Here is a 15432-nt window from a genome sequence, read left to right as displayed (position 1 = left end):
AATCACTCCAACAACTTACAATTAACTTACAATTTAGTGATGTCTGTTTTATTAGATTCCCAGTTTTAATGTGAAAAACAGTTCTTTGTAAATTTTTCCTTATACATATTCGAATTATTTTAAAAGCTGAATTCTTGATGAGCAATTTGCCAACTTTTATTTAAAATATTATTATATAAAAGTTAAATTCATTAATGACTACTTATAAAAAGTATGTTATATAACATACTGAATTTTATCTATGCCTTTTCAATCAATACTGCCAATGCAAATATATTTGTATTCCTGATTCCTGTGTACTTTATGAAAAGCTCTGATTTAAAAATCCTGAAGATATCATCCAGTTCTATGACTGCTTTTTCACCTTTACCACTTGAAGTGTCTATAGCTTGTATAACATCTTCATTGAACTGGGTGATAAATCTTCAGAATTTTTAAATCAGCATGTTGAAAATGCAAGAGTGAGCCTGCAGTGTCACCTGAGTGCTAATGGATGGGAAACTACTGTTGGCAGAACCTCTTCCATTTGACCTCTTGTCTAAGGTCACAAAGACAAAATTGTAATATTTATTCAGGAAAGGAGAAGAGAAAGAGGTTTATAATTCTTGCAAATATCTGCCTCATTTAAACAAAACCCAGGTAGAAAGTTTAAAAGCAGAATAACAAATACATTTCAACAGTCATCAGGCATATAGGATCCTGAGGAGGATCAGAAGTGATCCATAGGAACAAGGGTGAAATAGAAATGCAGAAGCCCTTTATTGGAAACTTTATTTACAATGCACCTCCTGCCATCATCTCCGGAGTCCTTCTAAACATACACCCCATATGAATGCTCTCGTTTTTCACCCACAAAGCTTGCTCTTATCTCATGGTTTTGTTCTTAAAAAATGTGTTAATTTGTCAATTTGAATAACTAGATGAAAGGTCATAAATTTGTCTCAGCAGCTGAAGGCGTTTGGCACAAAGCCTGATAACCTGAGTTTGAGCTCTGGGTTCTACATGATGGAAGAAGATAACAGACACCTGCAGGTCTTCCTCTGACTTCCACATGTATGCCATGGTGCATGTGGGTGTTTCCACAATACATGCACATGCATTATGCCCACACACAATATATAAAGGAATTATAATAAATTAAATATAATTAGATAAAACTGTCATGGTTACACATACCTGTGATCCCAGTACTTGTAAATTTGAGTTAAGGGAATCATTGCACTTTGACTGTTAATGCATTTGACTCATCTGTTTCTTCATGGACTTACCTATTATAGTTCACATATACTCAATTGCTTTATGAATATTTGACAGGATTAATCAACAAAATTTAGTAAAAAACATTAAGCAGGCATGCATATATGTAATGTATATTTCTTATTAAATACACTTTATATATTGAGTATACCTATATAACACATTCTATAAAAATAATATATATTAACTTGTGACTAGATATGGTGGTTCACACCTGCACTCTCAAAATTTAGGCAGCTGGGGCAGGAGGGTTGGCATGAGTTCTAGTGCAGTTGAGCTATAGTTAAAAATCTGTTTTCAAACAGCCATAGAGATTTCCCCTGAGCAAGCTTACTTTTGTTAAACCATGTGTTTCCATTTTTATTTTGCTTTTAAAAATATACCTAGAGGGACTGGAAAGACGGCTTGGCAGTTAAGAGCACTAGTTGCTTTTGCAGAGGACCCAGATTCGATTCCCAGCACTCATACAGTGACTAAGAACCATCCATAACTCCAGTTCCAGGGAATCCCACACCATCTTCAGGCCTTCATGGGCATTACATGCCACAGGTGCACCTACTCACTTGCAGGCAATGCACTCACACACATAAAATAAAAATAATAAACAAAGTATTTTAAAATACACCTCAGGTCCTAACCGTGGCATTAAGTATATATAATATACACATACACACATTTATATGATAGACTTTATACTGTACTTACCCTAATATATAGATGTAAAAATATGTATACATACAACTAGATATGCTTACTTTCTTAATATACTTACCTTCCTAATATATAGATGCATATGTACATGCTATAAAGAGTGATATACTACATTGTATACATGCTAAATTTATTTTTTATTTTATATGTATGAGTGTTTTTGTCTGCATGTATGTAAGTGCACCCTTGTCATACAGTACCCACAGAGCCCAAAAGAGCACATCGGATCCCCTGGAACTGGAATTACAGATGGATGTTAGCTGCCATGTATGTACTGGGACAGAACGCGGGTCTTCTACAAGAGCAGCCAGTGCTCTTATCTGCTGAGCTATCTCTGTAGCTCCATACATACTATCTTTAAGACCACCTCAAAATCACAAAAAGAAAGCTCTCATACAGTTTTCTAATATTTAAATTTAAATATTGCAATTAAATATGTTTATTTTGAAAAGGTTCTATTTCTATGGAGTATCTGAGTTACTCATGTCTAATCCTATTATTTTCCTACATGTGTTTTAGTGTACTCTTTAGGGCTGACTGGTCATGATTATTTCTGATAAAAACCTGGTTTGGTTAGCCTTGCTTTCTAAAAATTAACACGATATTTCTTCAAGAAATAACATTATTTTGAAGCCTATTACTTTGACAGTTTCCAGGGGGTTTCTTCTCCTTCTGTTTTCTTTTATGCTTTTTTTTTAGCACCATTAATTTGAAATCATGAAGAAGCTTTGCTGGTGAGAGTTAAGGAATGTATTAGTATTCCCTCTGTAAGGGAGTGACTCTAGATAGGCTGACTAGACTCCAGTAGATGAACTTGCACTGAGGTACATCTGCGTACAATTACCTGACAAGATAGGACTTAGCATATTTGCCAGAATGCACAAAATACAGTAGGGGGATCGTAGGGGGTTGAGGAGGGAGGGATCTAAATTTGATTAAGATCTATTATATGAAATGCACAAAACCTCAAAAAAATTTTTTAAAAATCATGGAACACAAAAGCATTTCTTGACATTGACTATTAACAATACTTCATTCTCTAAAATCTTGCTTGTGATATATGGTGTGCCATTTTAATGTAATTATTATTTTATAATTAGAGCGTGTAACTGTCACACAAGCAGACTTAACTATAAGAGATACAAGCAATGACATATTGTGTGGATATGCTTCATGGCTAACTATGGGCCATTTAAGGCATTTTAGAAAAGAACATGTGTGTGATGCACTAACAACACTTATGAATCTCAGAGGCTTCTTGGGGGTAGTAACTTTAACTATGTGACAATAAACAACTCTAATGAAGGAGCATGTAGGATGTTGGTAAGTAGAGCATAAGCAACCTGAGCTATGGCTTTGTGATGGGCAGCTTAAAGAGACGGCTGTGGGTCAGTTAACAGGCTTTATTTTAATCATGTTGGACTCATCCTCTCAGATAGATGACTTCATATTTTCCCTATCAATCATTGATATTCAGAAGGCAGTGGGAGCGAACTTACACGGCACCTCTAAAGCTTGGATGCAGTCTCTAGCACTGAAAACATAAATAGGTAAATAGATACATGAATAAGGACCCTGCCTTATATAGACACTTATTTTACTTAGCAGCTATCATACACTATGATGAAGCAGTTGAACAGCATGCAAGGGGTAGAACCAATAAAGCTGACATGCAAAGGAACTTTACTCCAAACAAGAAAGAGACATGAGAAATGGAAAATCCTTCCATTTTAGAAGCACAATGTAGCTTTGGAAAATTTGTTACTAAGGCAACAGTAATGACCAAAGGATGTTCTATGTATTTTGGTCTTTATTCAGAAAGCTTTATTTTAAGTTGCCACTGTTCTTTCATCAGATGGAGCAAGAATCATTTCTTTTCAGATGATCCTGAGGATTGTCATTGGCTAATTCATCTCTTTCTGAGTAGATTGGTAAATAAAAATAGTTTGTCCTATGTAAGTGGGATGTGCTTGCAAAATATTCTTGAGGGACCAAGACATTTAACCAATCCCTTCAACTCCTTTATACTGAGTACCCATAGCGCACTTGCTTCATATATTGTGGAGATTAGGATGAATCAATTATATTATCGTGATGCTGCATATGTCTTTTATCCTCTGTTGTTAACACTAAATGCCATTTTAGAGGCATGAAAAAATCACTAGGAAGAGGAATGCATCATCTTCTTCAAGATCACTCAATAATATTCCAACTGGTGAGGAAGGTGAGACAGCCCAGATACCCAGGCTCCTCCTCCACCACCTCTTATAAACCCACTTCTTTTGATTTTAGAGGAAATAGGAAGTCCTATTTCATTACGCCAGGGGAGAAAGTTTGTCACTATTTCTCACTAACACAATGATCTTATCTTTTGAAAACACATCCTCACTGGGTGAACATTTAGCGTCTGCTTTTATCCTGTTTTCCTAAATGTGATGTAATAATTGTATACTAGCATATAGCTTTTCTGCAAATTTAATTTCCAGTTTTTCATCTTATTTTAAAAATTAGCTCCATTAGGAAAATCATATTTTCCAGAAATAAAACCTGATGGCAAATAGGTCTGAAATATAAATCAGACTGCAACTGTTTCTACAAGTGCATACATTCTATGATAATCCTTTAGAGACAGCAACTGTCTAAGATCCAGTTTCTGAAATAATCATCTAAATATAAAAACTTGGTTTGTATGAAGGCTTGTGTCCTCTGATTGTGTCTTCCTTTTCTAAACCTTTGCCCTTTCTCTTCTGCTTTTATGGAGTGTAGTTTCTCCCCTGCATTACCAGACAGGACTTAAGTTCCTACCTGCCTAAGACATGTCTAATCTTTTCATACCACATGGGACCAAATTTTGAATTATTATTTGGGGTTCCATAAAGATGTTGCTAAGGCAGTTTAATCAGAAAGGGTGTTAAACTGGATCACATACTGGTTTGAGGGTTTGAGTTGCAATAGGAAGCCTACTTGAGAAAAATGAACCCAATTATCTGCAAAACTCTTTTAAAGTTAAGAATTGTAGGCAATATTCTTAAGTCTACTATATTTTTTACATGAAAAGATAGTGAAAGCAACGTTCCAAGTTGAGAGACTGTCAAGCACATTGCACGTCTACCTGTTTTGATGTTTTTTTCCCCCTCCTTCCATGATTTTCTTAAATTATGGTAGTAAACTTTATGCTATTTATGATCAGAACAAAGAATGCATCTGTGAACGTTGCTACAAACATCCTAGAGCTCATAGTTAATTATTGAGACTTCGGTATTCCGAAATCTATGAAACGAAGTCTTGGATATTCCACCTCTTCACGGGTGTAAAACTGAAGGGCAGCAGCAGGAAGGCGCTCTGGATCCTGTCTGACACCTGCTAGTTATTCAGACTGAAGTTTCCTGATTTCATCATGATGAGAATTAAAAGAAAACAGAAGTCCAATTTTGAATTTTGTTGTTACAAAATTCAAGTGTTATCGTCACCAAAGTAAACACAACTAATATGATAATTATAGTTTAGAAGTAGTTTGTTTACTCTACAACAGTCCTGTTACAAATGTCATTACTTTCCCTTCTAATTGGATCTTCCTTATAAGGAGCATGTTTATAAACATACCCTCTAATATTACCGATTCCATCTTTGTAGCCTTAGGTAAATTATATTTCTACATGACTCTGTGAAGTAAACCAACTCAGTTATAATCTGTCTGGCTCGTTTTGCACCTGAACTTGTTTACAACAATTACTATCTAGGCTGCAGAGTGGTTTGAATGAATATCTGGCATTGTTACGGTGGAGAAGTTGATAACTAGCCAGGTGACCCTGATCCAGACAAAGGTTAGACAGTAAGCATGAGGAATGAGTGAAAATATTGCTAGCTGCTTTTGTTCTGTCTAAAGTTATCAATACCATTTTTAAAAGTTCTCAATTCAAAATGTTTTCAAGCATTACAAACATAATATGAGAAGCATTAAAGCTTATGGTTTGACATTGCTAGCTTAACAAGACTTAAGAAATTCATTTGGGTTTGACAATCAAATAGCAACAACAACAAAAATAAACAAAATTTAGCTACTGTCTTTTTAGCTACTGCCTACTGCATTAGACAGTACAGAACACATTTCCATTATTACAGAAAATCAGAAGATACTAACCTGAACACTGTGTTAGTGAGTGGGGATAGAACAGTCAGGGTGCTGTACCAATTCTCAAGGGATTATATAGCTCTAATGGAAGCTAGTGTAGGTATAATTCTATAAATATAACTCTGAATTTTATGAAGTATATTTTATAGAATGAGTTCTCTTGAATATTGAAAAATATTTTGTTTAATAGAAAAATATTATTTTATAAAGATTAAAGAATCTATATCTCCAGTAATGGCAGCACATACCTTTAATCTCAGCACTCAGGAGGCAGAGGTAAGAAGACCAACCTGGTCTATATAGCGAGTTCCAGGCCATCTGGGGCTATAGGAAGATTCTGTCTCAAAAAGACCAAAAAGGAAGAAAGAAAGAAAAATAAATAAATAAATAAATAAATAAATAATCTATATCTGAATACATCCTCTGATTATTAACCTAAATTTCCAACATTAAAATAATAACTTTCAGAGTTCAGATGATGGTGAAGGACATTATTACTAGTGGCTTGGGCTAAAATATGGTGAAAATAGCTTCACTGTCCCTGAAAAGCTTTGCCTGCTTGTTGTGCCTTTTCATTTCAAGGGCACATCATAATTCAGACTTCTTCAGCTAGTATAAACAAACATCTAGAAAACTATCTATTTCAGGAGAGTTAATATCAGAAAAAGCTACTTTTTTTCTTATTGACATCAGGAAATATGAGGAGAGAGAATGGGAAAATGTCAAGAGCTTCCTTAAGTAGATTTTTTTGGGTTTTAACTACTCAGTTTGGTTATGAATCCTAGTGATGACAAGAGCAGGTTGTTTGTGGAACTGAATTAGAGCAAAAGCCAGCTTGAGCATCTTTGGGCATATCCTCATCTTAGTGAAGAACTGAATGAAACTGCTCCCAGATGAAACAACTGAGCTGACCTCCTTGATAGAACTCTTTCTATGTATGCAGTGGTGAACAGGACTAGGAAAAGGAAGAGTAAACATTAACAAATAATATAGCATTATACTGCATATGTATTTATATGATTTCTAGTCTGAAGAACATTTAAAAAAATTATTGAGCTTTTGTACATTTCACACAACGGTTCTTTAAGCAGAGTCTCACTGTAGCCCCAGCTGACCTAGAACTCACTATTCATAACAGGCTGAACTAAAACTTACAAGATCTGCTTGGCTCTGCTTCCTGACTGCTGGGATTAAAGGCATACACCATCACACCCAGCATAAAGAACAGTTTTTATCTCTATGGCCTATGTGCATTATTTCATCAAAATTTTCGATGTCTCGAGGCTTCTCTGATTTCTAGGGATATAAACTAAACACTAAAAAGGATGAGTACTATCTTAATCTCTTTCTGTGGCTAAAACAATGTGAACGTGAGTAATTCATATAGAAATGCTTTTCCCATAGTTCTGGAGGCTGGAAACTCAAAAATCAATGTTTGATGTCTGTTGAAAGCTGTTCTCTCTTTCTGAGATGAAGTCTTTTTGCCATATCCTCCAGAGGAAACAGTGTCCTTGTAGTGCATAAAGAATAGTAAGGTTGGGGTGGGAGAGACAGGGTCATATAGCTGTTTTATTTCAGTTCTTTAATAAGGCATTAATCTCCTAAAGATGGCTGAGCCAAAATGTGTCTTAAAGGGCTCTACCTCATAATACTGTTGCCTTTGGAATTAAGTTTCAACATGAATTTTGGGGAAAAAACCCAGTCATTCAAACCACAGAAACACAATAGAAATTGAGGATATAATTTCTAATGAAAATATGGATGTAAAATAAACTGCTACATATCATGCTATGGAATAGAATTTGTTTTTCCTTTTAACCTAAGTAGTATTATAGGTATTAAAATAAAATCAATGGGTAATGTAATGCATGTATAATTTTATGCAAAAAACATGTTGACTTCTATTATGAACTATTTTGGAATACTTTAGAAAGTTTCACACTATGAAACTTTTCATGAACCAACGTCATAAACTGAATGTGCTAACACACATCCGTGATCTTAGCACTCAGAAGCCTGGTGCTAGAGGATTGTGAGTTCCAGTGTTCCGAAAATACACCTTGAAACCCTGTCAAGTAAGGATAACAGGAAAAGAGCAAAGGTGGAAAGGAGGGAGAAAAAGGGAAGAAAAGAAAAGGAAGATAAACCATGGCCAACCTGATGTAACCAAAATGAAATAAAATTGCACTTTAGAATCACTTCACTATGGTATGGTAGCTTTTAAATGTGGATTGTATTCTGCCTGGCATAGAAGTGTTGAATTATAAATGCTACCCCCCACATCAATAATGTGACAAATTATTGTTCTCTAAGTCCAAAATTCATGCATTATATTACTTTAATAAAGTTACTATTTGGACCTTGGAGGAAGAAATCTGGCAGAGACAGGCATAAGAACAAATGTTTTCCATCCCATCAAAAATCCTTTCCATTTTTTGCCAAATCTTTCCCTCTAAGGAGGCTAAACTATGTATAATAACATCTTGGATGGGAACACACTTTCTGATCACAGAACATTTTATAGGCAGGGGAAATGGCCACTGTTAGAAATTGAAAGATTTTTAAGGTGATGACAATTACTCATTATAACCATAGGTGGTTAGTTCAAAGTTAAGATGTTGCCATTAAGTTTCTGGAAGGAAATTATCTTAGATTATTTTCATTTTATGATGATCTGGAATTCAAGCTGTGATACTCTGAGTCCACAGTCATGCAATTAATCTTGTATGGTCACCTTTTCTGAATTTATAATCCATACTGAAGGGGTTTTGAATGAAAATTGAGTGAAAGATGTTTACTAGCAGTGACTCACAAGTGAGGCTGGGCTTTTTTATTACTCTGTAACTAGGGTAAGTTAGATTTTGTGAGTCACTCCCTTCATACATAAAATGAAGATGATATGGACCTTGGAAGTGTCTTTTAAGAAATAAAAAATAATCTTTTTTAAAATGGGAATGCAGCAGAACACTTTCAAATGACAATTCTTGTGACAGAGATTTATCTTTTTTTGTCATATTGGGGACCCTGAACAAATTCTAGATATTGCTTTAATTTTCCATTATCCCATTACTTGATTCTAATTTCTCATATAATCAAGTTACTATGAAATGTTTTACTGCTCTCTTAAGCTATATAATAAGCCTCTTCTGTTTCCTTTAAGAGTTTTATTAAGTACTTCTTAGAGCAAAGTGCTTCTCCTGGCATCACATAGCTCAGTCTTCAGCCGCGATGAGCCCGTGCTTTTACCATCTGTTGTAGTTTGCTTTCATATTACTGAAGTAAAAGCACTGACAAAAACCAAACTGGGGAGGAAGGGGTTTATTTGGCTTACAGCACAGTTCATCATCAAGGGAAGCCAAGGCAGGAACTCAGGGCAGCAACCTGGAGCACAAAGCATGGAGGAGTGCTGCTAACTTACTGGTACCCTTGGCCCATGCCCAGTCTGCTTTCTATATAATACAGGACCACCTGCCCAGGGCTGGCACTGCCCACAGTGGGCTGGGCCCTCCCACATCACTCAATAATCAAGAAAATGCTCCCACAGACATGGCCACTGGCCAACTCATTGGAACCAGTACCCCAAATGGAAGTCCCTCTTCCCAGGTGTGTCAGGTTGACAACTAAAGCTATCCAGCGCACCATTTAAATTAATTGAAAACTTACCCTATCATCTATTCGCACAGTCAAGGAATATTCATCTTGTAGGCCTAGTGTGCTCCACTCTGTTTCTTGTAGGCCTAGTGTGCTCCACTCTATTTCTTGTAGACCTAGTGTGCTCCACTCTATTTCTTGGCACCAGAAGTTCAGCAGGTCAAAAATGAAAAAAGTACTGAGCCCTGTAAATTGAATATTCCAGCAGTGAACAGGGGCAGCAAATAAAGTATTTAGAGCAAGAAAACAGCTTAAGGGCATAAAAGTGGGGAGGATATTGATGATTTTAGACAAGGAAATAGCTCCTAACCTTGGGGAATACCTTGGTGTGTGTGGAGTCATGCTAGCGAAGCTCTGGTGGGAAGGGGGAAGGGGTCATAGTGAATTACAATTGCCAATATCCTGAGGAGAAAAAGCAAAAGATCTCTGAATTGTTGCACAATAGTAGTGCCCATGGCAGAGTCAGGATGGGGGATTTAGCAGGGTCTACTTGGATAAGCTTGGAAACTACTCTGGGGAATCTAGGTTTAAATCTCTTTGGAAAAGCATCTACTAGGGGCCATGACTTTATCTAATTTTCAGCATTAAAATGGGATCTTGGAAACTAGAGAGCAGGCTAATCCACTAGCTTCATCAAGCGATAGATTAGGTCCTTGTAGTGATGTTGGAGGAGTTGAGAACTGACAAAACTCAAGGTATATTTGTAGGGTGTGAAGACCTGTTGATGGGTATGAGATGGAGAAAAGACAGCAATAGAACTTCTTACATTTTTGTCATTCAAATGTGCATTTATTGCGGGATTAGAAAACTGAGGAAAATGCCAATTTTGGATACTTTTAAGTGTGTGTGTGTGTGTGTGTGTGTGTGTGTGTGTGTTTGTGTGTGTATGTTCATATGCGTTCTTGTGCCCATGGAAATCAGATGTTTGGCTGCTGGAGTTATAGGCAGTTGTAAGCTGCCTTATATGGGTATTGACAATTGAATTTAGATCTTCTTCAAGAGTAGCATATACAATTAGCCATTGAGCCATTTCTTCAGCTCCTAAATTTGGATATTTTTTAATTTGTTAGATTTCACTGTTGAATATGTAAGGGTGATATTATTTATCAAATTATACATTTTGCTCAAAGCAATTATTATTTCTTTGACTATATAACCAAGATAAAATGGCACCTACAACAGGTCCTTGGTCATTGAAGCAAATTATTTAGCATCTAATTGGCTGCAAATATGTACAGTGTTGAGAAAATCGTGAAGAACTTTCTGTCATAAACTGTAAGGCATTTGTAGCCTACATATCCCTTTAGATGGAGTACAGAAACATGCATGGTGCCTTGCATATGTTCAAATGCTTGTCAGTCATGGAGAAGTTTTGCTTGTACAAACAATCCTGTCTTACCTGTGAAATGTAATTTTTTTTGTGGCTGATAGCAGAAAGGCCTGACTAAAAAGAAGCCTCAGATCTACAGCCAGGTTTTCCAGCTGCCAAGATTTTCCAAGGAACCCATCCAAAAGTGGCAGATCAATGCCAAAATTAGCATCAGCTGAGATCCAGTTTGCTTCTAATGTGTACTTTGATGGCATTCATTAAACTGGAGGTGCAATTCTAATGGAGTGTCAATTCAGGGATGATCCATAGATTGAAACTTGGGTTCTATGACTGCATCACAATCATATAGGTAGAAGCCTAATTTAAGGCCAAGAGAAGGCTACAGAATTATGGAAGTATTTACCTGTGGGTTTCAATATCCCTTTTGCTTAACTCTTCAATTCAAGGGAATCAGTTTCTAAGATATTTACCCAATAGCTTCACATATGCTCTTAAATCTATACAGAGCTTTGAAATAGTAGCTCCTTCCCATTGAAATTCCCAAACAACAAACTTTGGGGACCAGAGATGTTAAAGAGTCACAAAGTGAAGCAATAAACTGGTGGGCTCACTAGGCCTGACTAGATTCCCGATTCACAGTCATTTGTGTAGCATTTTAGTAGCACCCTTCCTGAAAATAGAAATGACACACAAGGAAAAAGAATGGTTGTAGGGGGCTAGAGAGAAGGCTCAGTGGTTATGAACACTGGCTGGTCTTGCAGAGGCCCCAGGCTCAGTTCCCAACACTCATATGTTGGCTAACGGCTGTCCTTAACTCCAGTTCCAGAAGATTCAACACCCTCTTCTGACCTCTGCAGGCATTGCCCAACAGGACTGCACTTACATATATGCAGGCAATACAGCAATATACGTAACATAAAAATGAGAAAACAGTTTTTAAAAATAGTCTAGGCTGAAATAACATTTTGTTATGTTTTTTGCGAAAGTAGCTTATGCATTCTTATAGGAACATAACCGCTTTCACTCCCTCAAGAAAGTGCCACAAACTGAGTGACTCAAAACAACAGAAATACTTTCACACCATTCTGATCCTATAAGAAATAGAATCTAAGTGTCCACAGGGCCATGCTCTGGGACAGGTTCTAGGAACATGTCCTGCCTTTCTGTGGCTTCTTGGTGGTGCTTTCTGGCAACTGTAGGTATTTCGTGTCTAGAGACTGCAGTATGCTAAATCGCCTCTAGATCTTCACATAACTTTCTTCCTGCTGAGTATGGGTTTCATTGTGTTTCCCTCCCTCTTATTATGAAGACAGAAGTCATATTTGATTTAGGGTTTACCTTAATCCACTAGGATCTCAATTTTGCTAAGTGTGTTCGCCAAGACCCTCTTCCAAAGAAAGACACATTCTAAAACTTCAAGATTACTTAGATTTTGGGAATATTATTTAACTCAGTCACCTATCCTGCAAAACCACAAACTGTTAGAAAGATATGTAATCTGAATAAGGAATAAATAAATTGAGTTTACTTTTAGTTAATTAATAAGTTGCCTTTATATTTTTAAAATAAGTTCAGTTATTTTCTCTCCAGAAAAAACGGAAACAGAAAAGAATATTGATGATATAACATTCCAGTGTCTGTAAACGTATGTTTGAGGTGCACCTGTGTTCTTCTCTACAGACTTCTCTGCCTTGTAGGTCTGTAGGACCTAGCATCTTCCTGAACATTAAGGACTCTGAGCTACTCAGGTGACCTAAGGAAACGCATAAGAGAATTAAGTCCACTTGACACAGAGCCTGTGACACTGCCAGGGAGAATGTATTCAGACTACACACTCAGATTTTATTTTCTTTTGTTGAGACAGGGTCTCGCTATGCAGCCCCAGCTGGCCTGGAACTTGCTATGTAAACTGTCTCAAACTGGACTCAATCCCATAATCATCGACCTGCCTCTTGTCTCTGTGCACCAACACACCAGGCCATATACAGATTTTCACTGAGTTTGAAAAATCTTCCATGAATGTTTCTTACTAGATATTAGTGTCTATATCTAGACTTAATTTCAAACAATTATTATCTCACATAATAATTATATGTCATTATCTTAATATCTATTGACTTCAGGCCAGGGCAAAATCCCCTGTATCTGTAAACCAGTCTCTAAGCCAGAATTCTGGCTCAAAGCAATGCCTGCATCAGATGTAACAGAAAGAAATGTGAAAGAAATAGCAGCATCCAAACTGGGGTTAGAATGTAGCATAACATTCATTCACAGGCCTGTGTGTGTGTGTGTGTGTGTGTGTGTGTATGTGTGTGTGTGTGGTGTGGTGTGTGTGTATGTGTGTGTGTTTGAGTACTTGCATACATGGATGTGTTTATACAAATTGATATAAATTGTGGCAACTTTCGGGAGAAGGAAGAGAAAAATAAAAAAGAAAGCACATTGTTAAAATGGTTCTTTAATGACTTAAAATAATTATTAGTTTACCATTGCTAAAACTGAGTGTAGAAAACTAATATATATTGATAATAGCATTAGTTTCTTTAAAGCCCAACACTGACATTACAGCAGGGTACCTGTGATATACTAACTCTCACATGAAGAAGCAGATTGTAGAAAGTTCTTTGATCTTAACACTAAGATCTGCCTTTATTCAAATTTTGCTAGTGTCTTACAGTGAGATAAAAACCAACCATTACTACTTTCATTCCTCCAAGTGTTTAATCAACTTGTTTTTTTTTTTTAAAAAAAAAATGCTTACAATTCTAAGAAATGAGTTTGTGTAACTTCCAGAGTTTAATCTATGATAAAGCCAGCTATTTGAGTAAAAATAATAGCATAACATTTAACAGAACAGTGATAACATAGATTGAGTTTAAATTGAACAGATTAATTTTATTACTCGGAGTATGAACTGTTTTCTATCTTCAGTGTTCTTTTTTTAAAAATTAAAAAAAAATTATTGAGCTTTAGTACATTTCATACAATTCTCCATCAAATTTAGACCCTGTCCCCCATTCTTGTTCCTTCCCCCACCAGACCTCATGCGTTCTGTCATACATGTTAAGTCCCATCCAGTCAAACATTTGTTCCCCAATGTTCCTTGGTGCAGCTTCATCCACTGGAGTCTAGTTAGCCTATCTAAGATCATAAGTAAGGTCTACGCCCCCTTAACCAGTAGTAATCAGTCTCCAACTGTTTCTAGGCTAGGGACAGCCTGCTGTCCATTTCCCTTACTCCACTCTGGGTCTTGTCTGACTGAGTTTGCAAGGGTCTTGTGCTTGATACCACATTGCCACAAATCCACACGTGCTAACATCTAGTGGCCTGAAAGCCTCTGTTTCCCTATGTTCATGGACCAACCCTGGCTCCTACAATCTTTCCACCCTCACTATGGTTCCTGAGTCTTCAGTGAGTGAGGTTTAATATAGGAGTCCTATCCAGGGGCACACACTCTGCAGTCTCTTACTCTCTCAAACCTGTGACCTTCTGCGTGCATCTCGCTCTGTTGTATAAGGAAGCTTCACTGGTGAGAGTTGAGGGATGCACTAGTTTTCTCTCTACCCCTGTTCTGCTATGTTCCATGAGCCCTAAATGACGAGGTTCCACTGTAGATATGTCACCTAGGACTGGATATCTCTCAGATGTATATTCCCTGTATGTGACCAGTTGTGGAGCTTTGCACTAGCCTCCATCTGTTGCAATATTTGTCTGTATATATAAGGTTCCATTTTTAGCTTATGTCCTAAGAAATCCCATTTATCTAGAAATATGACAGAGATAGGGTTTTCTCTAGGATCTATGACCCAGGGGTTATTTGGCATGTTTACAGTGCCATCCATGAGTTCACTCTCATTGAGAGTGCTTTAAGTCCCATTACACAATTGTCGAGTACCCCCCAGATAATGCTACTACTGCTCCAATAGAGGCAGTTTGCTGTGCCAGTCCATAGGGCTATTGGGCTTTAGGACTGGCTTAGATCATTGATTGATTTTCTCCATTAGCAGCTTGCATAGTATCCTCTAGAACTCTGAGATCTAAACTTCTGATAGAAAGAAGACTTCCAGGTCAATAGCATCATTTGCTTACCTCTTTAGAAACATTGAATGTTATTTTCCCTATATCTGCATTGTTCATTCAGTATAATAGTCACTGATCAGGGTGGTTATTGAACACTTGAATATTGACTTTCTTCAGTCAAGAGATGCTGTAATATAAAATATATAAGCCTGTTAAAGACTTAGTATAAAATGAAAAATGTCCCATTAGGTTTTATATGTAGTTTGAAAATGATAGATGAGAGTGAATCGTTTATTAATAAATTAATTTTAATTGTCACTTTTACTTTTCT

The 15432-nt window shown here is 36.6% G+C and overlaps 1 protein-coding gene across 3 annotated transcripts in view; it reads left to right on the top strand.

The window, feature by feature from the left end:
* The window catches only part of Dcc (DCC netrin 1 receptor), a 791710-nt gene that overhangs the window by 461917 nt on the left and 314361 nt on the right, over window positions 1–15432 (top strand). The window lies entirely within an intron of this gene.

This window comes from Nannospalax galili, unplaced genomic scaffold, assembly GCF_000622305.1.
Source record: "Nannospalax galili isolate Female #2095 unplaced genomic scaffold, S.galili_v1.0 scaffold1609, whole genome shotgun sequence".
NCBI classification, from domain to species: domain Eukaryota; kingdom Metazoa; phylum Chordata; class Mammalia; order Rodentia; family Spalacidae; genus Nannospalax; species Nannospalax galili.
The sequence above is the reverse complement of the archived record's forward strand: the minus strand, read 5'-3'. Positions and strand labels throughout refer to the sequence as shown.